A 14,849-nucleotide genomic window follows, 5' to 3' on the forward strand; every position below is an offset into this window, starting at 1 on the left:
ATACACCTAAATACGAGGCGCGTTTTTAAAAGTAAGGTTTGTTTTGAATTAAAAAAAAGATTTTAACATATAAAAATAATTTATTATAGCCAAAAAATTTCTACAAGCTTACTTTATTTTTCCACATAATCACCATTGACTTCCACGCATTTTTGATAAACGCATTTTGTCTTGAACCAGTTAGTAATACCGTTCTTTAGTTCGTCTTTCTTTTCGTTCTTTAGTTTGCTTTAAGAAATTGAATAGACAATTCTAAAATTGTAAACCACTGATTTTCAATAATTTTTATATTCACTTCTTCCATTAAACCTTCGTCATGAATATTTGTTCGTCCTTCTCTAAACAAACGACACCGCATTGCCTAACTTTGCTGTCACTCATAACATTTGGTCCATAAATCTCACAAAGTTTTCCATTCAATTTCCTAACGGCGAACTAAAAAACGTCGTTACTAACTGGTTCAAGACACAAGCGGCAGACTTTTAAAACAATGGAATTAGGAAGCTGTTGAAAGGATCAAAAATGCGTGGAAGTCAGTGGTGATTATGTGGAAAAATAAAGTAAAGAACTTGTAGTTTTTTGTTTCTTAAAAATAAATTATATCTTTTTTTTATTTCAAAACTCGTAAATTATAATATTATAAAATTGTTTAAGTATACCATATTTGCGAGAAAGGTGAAGAGAGCATTATAGAGATTAATAATAAAAAAGAGGGGAATAATAAAATTGTAGAAATTACGAATGACATTGCGGATGATTGCAGGATTTAGATAGTTTCCTTAAATGCGTGTATGTTTGTGTGAATGTCAAACACATTGATATGACAGTATACTTAGATATGTGTCACTAGCATGCATGTCGATTTTTTTTTAAGAGCGTATATGCATGCTCTCAGAAAATCGAGATATTCTATTATGATGCAAATAATAAGATCTTCTTTACAACGAAACAATTTAATTTCATGTATTGTCAATATTATTAATATTATTAATATTGTCACAGCTCATTTTTCAAAGTTAAATATTTAAATATGTATATATGTACATAGAAGATTAAATTTTCTATATTGTTGTAATATGTTAAAGGAAAGAAAGAGATATATTTTACTAGAGAGAAACTGTTTAGTTTATATATCTACATACTGTCTCTTACTAGGTCGTATTTTTAAACACGAAATCCTCTTTGCCAAGTAATCCGACACCTCGAGTAATTACTGGCAAAAGAATGAGTAGAAGAATTTAGCTGTAAATTTTTTCCACACATATATTTATTCCATCGCACCCATGTTACGATCATCCATGCGCAGATAACATATATGAAAAATTAATCTTTCCATATTTGTACGTTCTGATCTCGCTTTTCTTTAATGCGAGTTTCGAGTTAGAGTTTATATTATACAATATTAAAGGATAGATAAATTAGAATTTGTGATTAATTATTATTCCTCTTATTTTAATAATTTATACGCTTAAAAGTATTGCAATATTTAAAAATAAATTACAAAATTATTTTAATATTAAATATGAAAAACATATGTAAAGAGAGAGAGAGAGAGAGAGAGAGAGAGAGAGAGAGAGAGAGAGAGAGAGAGAGAGAGAGAGAGTATATGTGTATATAAGGATTAATCGATAATTTTATTTAAAGGAAAATCGATTCTCTGCATTGATCAAACTATTCGAATGAATAGTTGAATGAAAGCAAGCACCGATAATTCTAGATTATCCTGTGTATATATATTCATGTTATATTGTGTATATTCTGCATATAGTCCTCTATTTCGAACACATTGAATCATTTATATCCATGGCTGAAAGGATATAATGACTAGCGAAAATTCTCCACGCAAAAATCTATAACGTGAATAATAAATGTGCATAAATCCATCTTAATTGCATTAATTTGTGTTGTTAAAATGTCTACCACAAAACTTACAAAAACCACGATATATGTATACACATATATTGGAAAGTGACGGGAACCATATTATTAAATATGCATTTTATAAATATTAAAGCCATCTCTCATTCTATTCGCACAAAAATTCGCGGAAATAAATCAACACAGCACAATTTCCATTTACACGATTAAAAATCGTGAGAAGTTAAATTTGTGTGACACATATATTTGACATGTCTGTCTTATTTGAATACTTTTATTTTTATCTTTTTATTTTATTTTATTTTATTTTATATTTATTTAATTACAATTTAATTTTATAACTTTACTCTCTCTTTTATAGATATTCTAAGTTTAAGGCTGACTATAAGACACTCGAATATGTCATTTGTCAATTGTATCTTCTTTCTCTACTTTTTCGCAATGCATATATTCACTTCACACGAGCGAGCCGTCGTAAAATCCATCGATTTAGCGCGAAAACAGAAATTCTCTTCAGAACGAATTTTTTTGAAAATAAGATATTCGAACTTGATGATATAATTTCCGATCAGTTCAGATATGACAGATGTCAGATCCATCGACACGTGCCTGTATGGCTGGACTTTTGCACGATGATGCGCAACGATTCTCATATACTTTTCTCTCTTTTTCTCAACTTCTCGAGAAAAAATCGAAAATTCGCCAAGAATATATATAGACTGAGTATTAGATTTGCCTACAAGCCTTCTTCGGATACTGTTCGGCGCGTACTTACGGGATTGCGACGGTCGGAGCGGAAAGTTGAAAATAGAACAAAAAGCGATGAGAGATAGCAATGAAAGATCGGGAGGAGAGGAACCGCGTCGGCCCGGCACCGCGACGCTACTGGCGACGGCGTCGACTTTACCCGCGCGCGCGAGAGGACGAACGCATCGTCCGCCCTGTGCGATCCACCACCACTTATCCCCCGTAATACACAGAATCAACCCCTTGCCGCTTCTCGCTCTTTTGTTCTCTCCTTCTCTCTCTCTCTCTCTCCCTCTCTCCCCCTCTCTCTCTCTCTCTCTCTCTCTCTCTCTCTCTCTCTCTCTCTCTCTCTCTCTCTCTCTCTCTCTCTCTCTCTCTCTCTCTCTCTCTCTCTCTCTCTCTCTCTCTCTCTCTCTCTCTCCTCTCCCCCCCCTCTCTCTTCTTTTTCTACACAAAGTACTAATCTAGACATCTTTTATCTAAACTACAACTTGCAATATTGTGTTTAGATGATTTTAAAATTAACTAAAAGATGAGATGAAAATATGTAAATTCATCTTTAAGATGAAGATAATTTTGTTTTAAATATATCTAGATAAAAGATAAAATTATATGACGATTCATCTAGATAACTTCCAGATAATATTATTTTTAAGACCATTTATGTAAACACACACACACACACACAGTTATAAAAAAAATGTAAATTATAAAAAGGATATAAAAATACTTTTGCTACATAATTCAGTAAAGATAACACTTTTTTTTTATCTTAGATGCAGATATAAATAATACATATTTTTATCATCTATATAAAGATAAGATGATGCCAAAATTTCATCTAGATAATCATCTATATAATTTTATTTAGATAACAGCAAACACTGACTACAACATCCTGTCGACTGTAATTTTACACTAGTCGAAGTGTAACGCGGGATCTGTCACAATCAGCTGACGCGTGGATCGATATTGGTTTTGCCAAATAAAAGATCGTTTGTTATCGTTTTTAGACTTAGGATTTCATTTGAAAAGGGAACTGGACTTGGGATTCATTTGAAAAGCCAAGCAGCGAGAATGATTAATCAGGATTCTCACATTTTCTTTTTTTTTCTTTCTTGTATGTAGTTTCTCTGCGAGCGAGAAACATTTTTAGTGCAAAAAGAACGTATTTAGTAATATCAACTTTATTCATGTAGGTATATATATATATATATATATATATATATATATATATTTGTGTGCGTAACTACTTTAGTACTTACAGACTAGATAAGTTTTGTTATAATCTCTCTATTATAATTTCTGATTTAACTTTACTATAGGATACATCTAACACACACATAGGAAGACAATTATTCATTAAAAGTAGATGTATCTATAAATTATAAGCTTTGATGGAATAATGATACCGTTCTTATAACAGATTATAAATAAGCTTTTTACATAATACAATACATAATAAAAGAAAGTTGATAGAAAGGTTATTAAGTGTAGAATATATTTCCATTTATTAGAAGCTTTATATTTCTGAAATGATTATGATTGGTTTTCTTGGCTCCTAATTAACAAAGAAACAAAGCTGGGTATCACTAAGTTTTAATACGTCAAAAATCGACTCCGAGTAAGAAGTGAATTAATGCTATGACTGAAAGCGCGAATGTTCAATTTCAATAATGATATTCAAATGATCTTTCAGCAAAAAGCGTCGTTATTATGCGCGTACAACAAAGAGTTATGTAGTATATAATGAATATTACATCTGTGTGGTACTCAATGAATAGAAGTTGATCAAAGGATATTAATATAAATGTACATACTTGATTAATTATTAGCTCCAATTAACCCTATCAAATAACTAATTCCTACAAATTGTACAATTATATTATAATTTATTAATAATCACTGCATTGATGTAACAATTAATTTATCAATAATTTATCGATAATTGCGTTTATAATTACATTAATTGAAAAAATGTAAAGTAAAAAGTGTGGACAAAAGTCTGAAATTTCTTTGACGCAAATATAATTTTTATCTCCTTTATTACTGAGAGATATAATATATAAAAGTCTCTTGTAATTTATAATAATAATACCTTTCTATATACAATACATTGCCTAATAATAGCAATCTAATATAATATCGCCTAATAATAACAATCTAATAATATCTAATAATATCGTGTCTATGCCAAAATCTTATATGATTAAGCTGCCACGATATTCTGCTCCGCATTCTCGATCAATATTACAATGGCTAATTAATTAACGCTTAGAGATGTTGCACTTAATTGAAAGTCTATTGTAGACTAAAGTCGCTTAAGTGGAATTTCCATAGAGTCAATACATTTAAACGTTACAAAGGTAGCATACGATATGAATAACATGCATCTTCATGTACTAAGGTAAACTTAAAGACAATATTGTAATGATGTTTTGCGTGTATGTATACGCAAGTCCTTTTACGTACGTAATAAAGATACATAAGTGACTCCTCGGAAGTGTGAAATTAATACGGAAATCATATAAAGAGATACTCAAGAGCTATATTTTCTTATAACGATATGATAATTTAACTCTGCAAACTTGCGGAATTAAATTATCGCATCACATTATTATATTTCTCGGATTAACCTTTTTTTTTTTTTATTTACTACGATTTGTAAGGAAACACGTATTTTTCCCTCGCGCAGGAGTGTTTTAAGTATCGTCCTAATATATATTGAAAAGATAAATTGTGTTTCGTGCGTGAATGGTCGGGAAGAGAGAAGATTTATATTTCAGTAGTATTACGTTCTTCTTCTCCGTGAAAACCCGTTGTTTCCATTTTGTAAAATCCTTTTGCGCCTTTACACGCGCAACATTTCTCATATTACAGATGTGGTGCAAAGTAATTTATTTTCGCCGTGACGAGTCGTTATATATTTAGAAAAACATGTCCGAAAATTTGCCGTCTACTTCACGAAACGGAACGTTTCAAATAAATAGTTTTTTTTCTCGTCCACTTTTTTTATCCACTTGATATATACATTTACTACGTCAAATATGTACATTCGCGAGAGAGTTAAAGGATTGCTGTGTGATTTTTGTGTTTCCTCAAACATTTCGACGTCGACGAAACAAAATGTGATTGAAATTTATGTAAAATATGAAAATATTTGTATACAAAATGTATGCCATATATGTTTGTATATAAGGTGTTAAATTTGTAAAGCAACCTTTGGCTTTATTGATAGATTTGTCTCTTCTTTTATACATACATTTTATATATTTGTGTTTACTGAAAACTCTATATCATGTCTGTTAACTTTAAAAACTTTCCAACATCTCGAAATGCAGAATATCTTGCGGAACTTGAAGTCAAAATAATTTTCAAACTAATTTATAAAGTATAACTTTATAGTAGTTTTTTTGCGAGGGAGAAAAAAACTGTATTAATTATTGCATCCAAAATACCAGATTTTATTCTTTTTTTTTTTTTTTAAGCGTAATTGCATTTTATAACTGCATTTATACGCAAAAATGCGTGAAAATAAAATATACGAATATAAAACATTTGAAACCAATTTGACATTTTTTTCCATCTTCAATCATTTTAAAAATTACAATTCCGTCTAGTTGCTTCGGACACCCTGTATACATAAATTCATAATTTCGGGCTGTTTGATTTCAACTTTACAATGTAACGTAGCAAGTAAATATGTAATTTATTCACGCACGGTAATACGAAATTCTCAATATTTGTTTGAGGACATATATGTATAATGAAATATATGTAAGCGATAACTTCATATGCGCGTTACATTATTTATCAGTAATATTACGGAACAAGGAATATTTAACTGCGTGGGAGCATTTCTTACCGATGACATTTTTCTTCCTTTTAGCATATTCTACTTAATTAATTAATTCTTATCTATTCATATCTCACGTTTTGTAAAACATGTTTTATGTATGATCTTTCAAACTTTATATTTCTTAGCTATTTATATTATGTAGTGTGGAAAAAAAGTAAATTCAGTATTAGTGATCTATCGCCTTTCTTTTCTTGAAAAAAGACGTTGAAAACTTTCCTGAGAAACTTTGTCAGAAACTTTGTCACTAAACAGTATTGAATATTTACCTTTGAAATTTTACTTTAGAAATTACGCTCGTCACTTTTAAAAATTTTAAGACAAATTCTATATGGGTAAAGAAACTTCCACCTCCCCTCCTTATTATTATCTCGTATTAAATAATTTAGTATTATCTACCACCTGGAAAAATTACTAGTTATTTATTAGAAGCAGATTTTGTTAATTATATATTTGTAATTATTGTTTAAATATTATTTTATCTTTATTAATCATTTTTTTAGCTTTTCATATGTTTAATGTTTTTCAATTAATAAAGTATAAATTTTTTTAATTAATTTTATATTTGTAAAATTATAACGCAATATAGTTACAATATTATGATACACATAGATATATTTTTTACTCATTTTTTTATGCAGAATATATTTTTAATTAGAAAAATGTTATGTAAAAAAGATCGAATTGATCTTTATGATTATAATTTTTTTGCATTTCAATTTTATTGTGAAATCCGATTTGAAACTCTTATGGCATTTAATATTTCAAATGAAAAATGATGAATGTCAATCAAATGATAAATCGTTGCAATAATAGAATCGGTCTTAAAGTTGTCAACCGATCGAAAAGGGATATCACTCTCTTTCTCGTAAAACACACTCAATATATCATAAACGCATCCAATATTTTATAATACTAATGTAAGTTTCTTCTGCGTCTCTATCTCGAGATAGCAGCCCTCAATATAATATATGTAACAGTCGGCATAATTTTTTTTTACATTAAAACAAAGATTATCTCCGTCTCGATAATATAAAAAATCAAACATTAATCTCTTTTTTTTACATTTTCGTTATTAAGAAATGTCATTGAAATTGTCGCTAAGAGAATCGCATGACAAATCATTCCACTTTCCCACACACACACACTAAATTCATGAAATACTTACAGCGTTAAATGTAGAAAAAGACGCACTGGAAAATGAGAAGATATGCAATGTTGGGAGAGATGAGAGAGAGAAATCGTACTTAATTAAGAGCACAGTACCTATATTAAGGACATGTATACGAGCATCATTTTAAACGAGGTTTAGAGTGCCTTATGTACGAGACTTGGCTGTGTATCCTAGAAAAAAAAAATGTATACTACGTAATTTGTTCACTTATACTTTTTTTCTTCCTCTTTGAGTAAATAAAAAATGAAAAATTTCTGCGAAAACTTCTTTCCGTCGAATAAACGTCGAAAGATATTATACACGTAAAAGAAAGATGACGAGAGATTAGCAAACTAAAATTTTTATGAAATATGATTGCTTGAATTAAGGCTACAAAGTCGACGTTTTCGTAGAAAATCACGACGATTCATACATGAAGATATTTTTTATCTTTAAAATTCCGCAAAGTATACTTATTTAAAAACTAAAAATTAAAAATTAAATGCTATACAATAAAAATCATTCGAAATATATATACGTCGCATATTTCATCGTCCGTTATATTCTTTATAAGTATCGATAATGCGGTTTTATGACCCAACAATCTCGCGGCATGTTCGCGCTTCTGGATAAGTTTAATCAGCGATAATGGTATTAGCTATCGTATAAACGCAAATGGAAGCCGAATTATCGCTGGGAATTTTCGATCGCAGCAATTTCGATAGTAGGATATATTTAATATATGAAAAATTCAAAAACTACAAAGAAAGCAACGCCTCTAATTTACCCAGAGTAAATATTTAAATATTTACCCAGAATAAATCGATGTCTAGAAAACGTAGATTTGATTAATTTTTGTATTTTCTTTTTTTTATATTATCTATTTCTTTCGAAAATGAAGAGGAAGTGCTTTCTCTACCTTAACACATGTATATCTTCATTCGCTTCTTTTCCGCACTATTTATATCCGAGATCGTATATATTTCCAAATTGCTGAGGGTACAATCGTGGAAAAAGGCTCGCCCGTGTCCCAATTAGGTCTTATATTGCGTTATGTTCACTTTATTACCCACTCACTCTTGAAAACAAACATATTTACGTTCTATTTTAATAATGCTCGTGTTATTAAAATATATTTCCCTTAATGACCGTACAATATTAACGGAGAAGCATCCGCGTACACCACGTTCGATTAAGTATTCAGATAAAACTGCGCTTATTATCCTCGGGCGCTCTTATCTGAAAGTAAATGTACACGTGAATTCGTTACTGCACATAATCCATCGTATTAATCGTTCTACGCTGGAATCACATTCGAGATTAATATACGATTAAAAATATAAAAAAGTATATATACGAAACTCTGAGATTTAAAACATGTTTTATTATGAAAAAAATTGATACGACGATTAATAAAGGGTGGTTTCAGCATGAACGAGTTTATTCAGAAGAATTTAGTCATCGATCGTAAATTAAAATTATTCGTTTGGCAAATAAAATAAATAAAATTTATATATTTCTTTATTTCTCTTGATGTAAACAATCTTGATATAACTTGGAGAGAAAGGCTGAAGATCAATTCTTAAATAAATATTTCGTAAAAAAATATTTATTTATTTATATATATTAATTTATTGAATACGTATTTATTTAAAACAATAACAAATTTGTTCTTTGGTATATTAGCTAAAACACAAAAATATAAAAAAGTATATATACGAAACTCTGAGATTTAAAACATGTTTTATTGTGAAAAAAATTGATGCGACGATTAATAAAGGGTGGTTTCAGCATGAACGAGTTTATTCAGAAGAATTTAGTCATCGATCGTAAATTAAAATTATTCGTTTGGCAAATAAAATAAATAAAATTTATATATTTCTTTATTTCTCTTGATGTAAACAATCTTGATATAACTTGGAGAGAAAGGCTGAAGATCTGTTGCAGAGATCAATTCTTAAATAAATATTTCGTAAAAAAATATTAATTTATTTATATATATTAATTTATTGAGTACTTATTTATTTAAAACAATAACAAATTTGTTCTTTGGTATATTAGCTAAAACACAAAAATATAAAAAAGTATATATACGAAACTCTGAGATTTAAAACATGTTTTATTATGAAAAAAATTGATACGACGATTAATAAAGGGTGGTTTCAGCATGAACGAGTTTATTCAGAAGAATTTAGTCATCGATCGTAAATTAAAATTATTCGTTTGGCAAATAAAATAAATAAAATTTATATATTTCTTTATTTCTCTTGATGTAAACAATCTTGATATAACTTGGAGAGAAAGGCTGAAGATCTGTTGCAGAGATCAATTCTTAAATAAATATTTCGTAAAAAAATATTTATTTATTTATATATATTAATTTATTGAATACTTATTTATTTAAAACAATAACAAATTTGTTCTTTGGTATATTAGCTAAAACACAAAAATATAAAAAAGTATATATACGAAACTCTGAGATTTAAAACATGTTTTATTATGAAAAAAATTGATACGACGATTAATAAAGGGTGGTTTCAGCATGAACGAGTTTATTCAGAAGAATTTAGTCATCGATCGTAAATTAAAATTATTCGTTTGGCAAATAAAATAAATAAAATTTATATATTTCTTTATTTCTCTTGATGTAAACAATCTTGATATAACTTGGAGAGAAAGGCTGAAGATCTGTTGCAGAGATCAATTCTTAAATAAATATTTCGTAAAAAAATATTAATTTATTTATATATATTAATTTATTGAATACTTATTTATTTAAAACAATAACAAATTTGTTCTTTGGTATATTAGCTAAAACACATGTGTAGATTATAATAGAAATATATATCCAGAGATATAAGATTGATTTAATGTTAAGAAAGAAAATAAAAAGAAGATATATATTTGTACATTATATATTTTCAATTTCTTGTTTCATTCAAATGTTTCTTGTTTTAACATTTTCACTATTTATTTTTCACACCAGTATTGTTTCATTCACAGACTTCTCTATATTATACTAGATCACTAGAACACGTATATAAAGCTCATGTGATGAAATGCGATGCAAGGGCAACTATATATAATTGGGCAGAATTCGATATGCCGTGTCTCTTGATAAAACATGATAGTAAATTTACGTATAAAAGCGATTATTTATTAAAATAAAAGTAAAACATTGAAAATTAACACGCATGTAAAATGTGCATGTATGTATAAAAATAAGAAATATGCCAATATATAACTTGTGGCACACTTGGCCATCTAATCTATATTTCTGCCCAATTAAGTATAACTGCCTTTGCATCAGTTTTAGTACCGCTGCAAGTAGCATTATCTTGAAAAATAGAATATTGTAAAAAAATGAATTTACGTTTTCTAGGCATCGATTTATTCTGGTTAAATATTTAAAAATATTTATTCTGGGTAAATTAGACCCGACGTTGCATTCTTTGCAGTTTTTAAATTTTTCATATCAAATATTCTATCGAAATTGCTATGATCAAAAATTTCCAGTGATAAAATTCGGCTTTCATTTAAGTTTATAATATAATATATAATTTAAAAAATGTAATAAAATATATAAAAGTGGTTCCATTACTTACTACGATCTACGGCAACTGATATACAAATATAAACTGCATCTGTTTTTCACATCAGTTATATATATCACCGGTAACAATAAAAAATTCATCAATAAAATGCACGTACATACATAATATAGACATATACCATTACATACACACATACATATATATATATATATATATATATATAAAACAGAGAAAGAATAGGAAGATGTAAAAGAATGGTAACCTTTCTATAAAATTTTGTACCAATCGTGTACCGTAAGTAGAGCAAGGAACATTTGAATTTATCGGATGACACATACATACATTCTGCACAAGCCCTTCCAAGCCGGCTGCGTTTCATCATCGATCGTTTCTATCCGATTATTTTCGCCGTAGATAAGGTAGTGTTTAAATTACTGACAAACGAAAATCTCCCATTGATACTTTAGCATCAGCATTAATAAAATATTGTTTGAAGATAATGAAGATAAAATATCTCTCTTACTTCAATATTATTTTATCAAATATAAAAATTCGCGAACGAAAAAATTGTTCTCTTTTAAATAGCAACATTATGTGTCGAATCATAAATATGTAACATAATATTTATATTAAAAATAATTAAAAATAATAATTTGTTTATGTAATATAAATTTGTTATTATAAATATAATAACTTGCGTTTTTATTATTTATTATTTTATTAGTTTATATAGTTAATAGAAGCAGAATTATATTTGTTATATCTTTTTTAATCTGAAGAACCTTCTGTGTGTAGCAATTGTTACTACGAACTGTTTTTAAAGATTTATTGCAACGAATTATCAGTTTCTTGATCTTAACCCCAAGTAAATTTTCTATTAAATTTGAACCAAAAGAGTCGTGATGAAAATACTAAAAAAAAGTATGATTAATGTACCATCCATATTTACTTGTATAATGGAACATTGCAGCAAATTCATTAATTCGGATAACCAAAGGTTTATATTTTATTAAAAATTGCGTATCTTATTCTTATTCTGTACGATTATTTAGAAATTATTTTCTACAAATACAGATGTCTTTGTATGCATAAACAAAACACGCAATAGATCTATACTATCTAATTTCAATTAATCAACATGCGAAGGAAATTGATGCAATTCCAGGATATCAAATTTGCGTATTCGATGTATGATACCTTAATTATCATCGAATTCCCGATCGCATTCCCGATAATAGCAACATTAGCCTAATTATCCTAATTATCCACTCACTCGGTATTAAATTCGACAAACTGTTATGATACATGTGTTTCATATTCTTAGAAATCAATTGAACAAGATTGCGCGTATTTTCTTCATCTCGAATTTTATCACAAGTGCATGTGCAATAATTATTACATAATATGAAAAAATTACTTTAATATTATTTTAAAATTTTATAAAATAAGCAAATGATTTAATTTAATTAATTTAATCATTTTAAATATAACTTCTAAAGAGAATTAAATAAATCAAACTTTTCAAGAGTTCCCACCTTTTCATTATCCTCCTGCGAACGTATTCACATTTGCACGGCATTTAATTACGCGAATACGTGTATGAGATACTAAAGAGATAGTTAAATAGAGGTACAGTGGTAGTTTCGTCACGTTTACGTATACTCTTATGGGTGTCGTTCGCGTAACTTAACTTAAGTGAGTCCGGTGAATATTACCGGTTTATGTAAACACTTCGTTACGGTGTCGCTCGGTTGACCAAAATGCAGAACAATGAATTTTACCGGGAACAATTACAACGTGACGCATCTTTATTCATTAATATTAATTTTATTGCGTATATTATCTCTCGCCGCGAGATGTGACAATAAACGATAATTTTGCGAAAGTCGGGCATGCGACGTAGTAATATATCATGCAAACTCTCGGCTACGTTTATGTAAAACTCGATAAACTGTCCTCGAGGCGCGCTTGATTATAAGTCGGAGATGAGGAGATAAAGAAAGAAAGAGTTTTATAATGAAACGCGCGAGATATATCGGAAGATTTATATATTTTTATCGGATAAACACCCAAATAACACACACACACACACATACACTATTTTATATGCTTTGTGATGCAGCTCTACACACATATCATTTATTCAAATACTCCAAAAAAAGAATGCAAAATAATATATATTATACATATAATTCAAATAATATATATTATATAATTAATTATATAATATATGTCTATTATATTATAATATATATTATATTGTATATTATTATATTATATATTATTATTATATTATATTATATAATTAAATAATTAATATAATATATATTTTTACATATTATAATTATTTTTTATATAACAATTCTAAATAAATTATATATAAACTTTTTGATGAATTATATAGCAAAATCCTGTAACTTCTACTTTTTTAATTTTTTAATTATTCTAATTAATTTAAAAAATGATTTAACATGTAAAATGTAAATTTACAATTAATACTTAAGGAATAACATCAACTGGTATTTTATTTTTATTTATTTGCTTAAACGCTACCCAAAAATGATTTTATTTAAGAAATACAGTGAGATGTTTCACGTATATCAAAATTTGGCGCGCGTCTAAAGATTAATTACAAATATAATTAATATTATATAATTGTGACATGGAAAATCTTAATGGCAACTGGCAACATAATATGATATCATTAATATTTATCAATAGGATTTATTTATTTTCATTGGATAAACATCGAAATAACATTTTTCTATATGCTTCATAATGCATACAGAGTTCTATGATGTATTACTTATTATTAAAATAATTTGAAAAAGATAGAATTTAAAATATTAGTAATATATATATTATATAATTATTTTTTATATATAAAATACGTATTAATTCTAATTAATAACTATATATTATCTTAATTGCCTAATTTATTTTTGCCTCATTGATTGTATTATTATCACGAGAGTCTTATTACTTTTTGTTATATTATTTTATCTATATCATACAATTTTTCCGAATCTCTCTCTCGAGAATACCGTCAAAGAAGAACCCTATGATCGAAAACGTTCGTGGAATTGTAATCCGTCCAAGTATTTAAGCGACCGCGTTGCCGACTCGAAGGAACTACAGGCTGCTGGAACTAAATGCCAGCCAAGTGCTCGATCCTTTGATTGTGTAACCGTGTAGAATTGCGAGCAACGCATCGGAACGATGTCTATTTACACGGATCCTTTACCATTTTCGCAATCCTTCGAGCAAGTAGTTGCTCTCGATGCGTCCTAGAATGTACGCGTCCATTTCCATCTTCCCCAAAAGGCTCTTTATTAAGGACGATTTCGCTTTAAAATTTTCAAAAAACCGAGATAGAAAAATAAAATTACATTCTCCGCATCTGACGATACATCCTGTGTCATTTATGTATCGTTTACGAATGAGAAAAGAAATGACAAACTGAAGTTTTGAGCCGTCAATCATTAAGTAACGCGATTAAGATTAATCTTCTTCCAAATATATTGACAATTTTTATCATTTTATCGCGAAATTTCAATCTTTTATATATTATATTACACTCATAACTGCTTTGTATTTTATTATTACTATTATTATATTATTATTATTATTTCAAATGATGTTATGATGGTTATGTTTATTA

General features: G+C 28.2%; 1 protein-coding gene across 5 annotated transcripts in view; it reads right to left on the minus strand.

The window, feature by feature from the left end:
• LOC145944804 (neuropeptide CCHamide-1 receptor-like) overlaps positions 1–14,849 on the minus strand; it is a 74,210-nt gene that overhangs the window by 51,886 nt on the left and 7,475 nt on the right. The window contains exon 1 of one of the 5 annotated variants that reach the window (XM_083053358.1): positions 8,554–8,831. The exons of 2 other annotated variants lie outside the window; for them this stretch is intronic. The gene's annotated coding sequence lies outside the window, so the exon portion shown is untranslated. Of the gene's footprint in view, positions 1–2,653; positions 2,768–8,553; positions 8,832–14,849 lie in introns of those variants that run through there. 2 more of the 5 variants (XM_083053361.1, XM_083053356.1) reach the window with 2 other exon arrangements.

Source organism: Prenolepis imparis, unplaced genomic scaffold, assembly GCF_030444845.1.
Source record: "Prenolepis imparis isolate NDT839.2.m4 unplaced genomic scaffold, iyPreImpa1.0 SCAF_13, whole genome shotgun sequence".
In the NCBI taxonomy this organism is placed as follows: domain Eukaryota; kingdom Metazoa; phylum Arthropoda; class Insecta; order Hymenoptera; family Formicidae; genus Prenolepis; species Prenolepis imparis.